This window comes from Helianthus annuus, chromosome 1 (assembly GCF_002127325.2).
Source record: "Helianthus annuus cultivar XRQ/B chromosome 1, HanXRQr2.0-SUNRISE, whole genome shotgun sequence".
Lineage (NCBI taxonomy): Eukaryota > Viridiplantae > Streptophyta > Magnoliopsida > Asterales > Asteraceae > Helianthus > Helianthus annuus.
The window spans coordinates 141635354-141638057 of NC_035433.2; the positions used below are offsets into that span (position 1 = coordinate 141635354).

Sequence of the window (2704 nt, forward strand, 5' to 3'; positions counted from 1 at the left end):
TCGAATTTTGCAACTTCATTCAGCCACATTTTCTTTTTCTTTTCTTTCTCTCTTGGTGTCTGCCTTGTGTCTCTCTAAGTGTGCATCTATCTTCTGTCTTGTGTCTACTGAAACCAACACACTGCATGGGTATTTATACCCATACACAGCAGGTCTGGTCGAAGGATCCGATAGATGATCCGAAGGATCATCTTTCGAATACAAAGCTATCGAAGGATCAGCAAGAACCTCGAAAGGTAATCTTTCGAGTTCCATAGTTCGAAGCATATCTTTCGTGGGGATCGAAGGATCCACATCATCCTTCGATCCCTTATCCTTCGACTCAGACATTTTACATTACAACATATTGGCCAAGTCAAACTAGGAGGATAGTTGACTTGGTCAACTAACAGACTAACTTAGGACATCGTTTATACACAGACCGAATACAGACAAAGTACAGACACAAGTGCACCAACATGATTTTTTCCTTGTAAGAACATGAAACTTTAAAACTAATTGTCCATAATATGGCTAAAGATCTAAAACAAATACATGTGTGTTCCACTCAACCCAACCTCAAACAACCGTTGGATAGGATGGGGAGTCGGCCAGGGGCGGGAGGGGGCGTCCGACCCCCCAAACTTTTCACTCAGTAGTGTTATATATGTAGTTTTCGTATAGAAATTTTTGGGTATATACGTTTTCGACCCCCCGTCATTCGGGTCAAGCTTCGCCACTGAGCACGGCGTATAAAGGTGACGCACCAAAGCGATGGCAGAGCTGCGACCACCGTCACACTACCCCCATCGCCATCATCGTTTCAACCTGAAAAGAATAGCCGGCGTGAGTTCACACCAATATCGGCGAGCCAACCCCCCTCTCCCTAGACAATCTACACATGTCATCTATTGAGAATACCGGCGGCAGGTGCAAGTCTCATTTAGAGCGGTGTAGTGCCCAATCGAGGGGAAACTGTAGCCTCCCCACCGGCACACCATGCCACCGTTATTAATCACTACTGGAACTGTCGCAACTCTTCCTTTGTCAAACCGCCATAGAAACCTTTGAAAACCACCACAAAACTCTTTGACAAAAAATAAATAGGATGATACAACGAAACCTAAATTTAATATTTCCTCTAATTATAAACATTTTGATAACAATAACAGAAACATCGACCCAAGAAAAACCTTTTTCCTTCATCTCTCAAAAAACACAAATAAACACACATGTTTTTCTATCTCTACACTCTGCTATAAAATCACAAACAATATACATACATGTTCTTTGTATCTAATGACTATGTATATGTTTGCACGTCATATAAGCCAATTCAAATTCATCATTTTCGTTTGATTGCAAACACATGCATGTTTGAAATTGTATTTGTAATCAATCACTATAAACTGCATATGATAAAACAGATCTTGACGTCACGATTCAAGAAGAAAAAATAACTACAAACATACAAAACACGTATGTGTGAATTGATTGAACAAAGTAAAAAGTTAAATGTCTTAAAATGATTACCCAATATCACTATGTATTTGCAGATTAAAAAATAATCATAAACATGGAAAAAAAAAGTCTGTTCCGGATTCAAAAAAAAAAAAAAAAAACATTCAAGAAGAATTTCTAAATGCCAAAAAAAAACACGACAATCATGAAAAGACATGATTGAATTGATTCAAAAGTAGGCGGATTCAAGAAGAACATGATAATCGTTATTCAAAAAAGGATATAAACAAAAATCATGAAAAAATGTTTACCTTTGATGATGTCGAACGTAAATGAAGGGTGGATTGGGTTTGATTTAGGAACGAAGATTAAGGAAATGGATTTGGTTAAAACAAAGAAGTGGACGCGGAACAAAGATGATGTGGCTATTTATTGATTTAGTTTATTTACAATATGGTTTACCGATGTGATGAATCAACAGACCAATTCATAAGATGGTTGATTAACTTTTACAAACGGATCGCTTCGGTTATTACGAAGAAATGAATTTCATATGGAAACACAATATTACAAACATAGAGCGTAAGGAAAAAGTTAAACAGAAAATCATTGTTGGTAAAATAGGTATCAAATATGAAGTTTACTCTAATTGTGATTCAAATTGAGAGCAAGAACCAATTTGCCGAAAATTGTTTGCATACATAAACACATAATTATATGCATATGATATGAGGAACAAATATAACGCTATCCAAATCTTAATTCAAGTGATATGATATGAGGAATAGATATAAAGGGTACCTTAATGCTGATTCAAGTGGAGAGATCGAACCATTTTGCCCTAATTAAAAAAAAATTACCCTAATTGCCTATCAATAAAGGGAAAAACATGAAAAAGGAATGGAGGATTCAAGTAAACAGATTAGAATCAATTGCACAGAGTTAAATCAAATGAACAGAGTAAAAATGATGTACCTGTAATATCAATATTCATAGTGGATGGATTTGGATGAAGAGAGTTTGAAGCCTGGTAAGTCTGGGCGGTTGGGATGTGATAAGCAAGGTTGGAGAACTCGCTAGTCGCTAGCGGGTCGGTGAGGTAGGGACTAGCGACTACTCGGGATTACTCGGGATTAATCGGATCGGACTTTTTATGTATAATTTTATGTTTTTATACATATATACATATATTTTTATACGTAATTTTTTTAAGTGGACAAGTTTTGACCAGAATCAGAATCTGGGAGGTTTTGGCCGGAATATG

General features: G+C 36.7%; 1 long non-coding RNA gene across 1 annotated transcript; it reads right to left on the reverse strand.

The window, feature by feature from the left end:
* Positions 1–426: 426 nt before the first annotated feature.
* LOC110940620 lies at positions 427–2499 on the reverse strand. Its single transcript, XR_004863828.1, has 2 exons — positions 2416–2499; positions 427–1044 (listed from the first exon to the last, which is right to left on the reverse strand). It is a non-coding gene; the product is annotated as an uncharacterized LOC110940620 (long non-coding RNA).
* Positions 2500–2704: the final 205 nt, after the last annotated feature.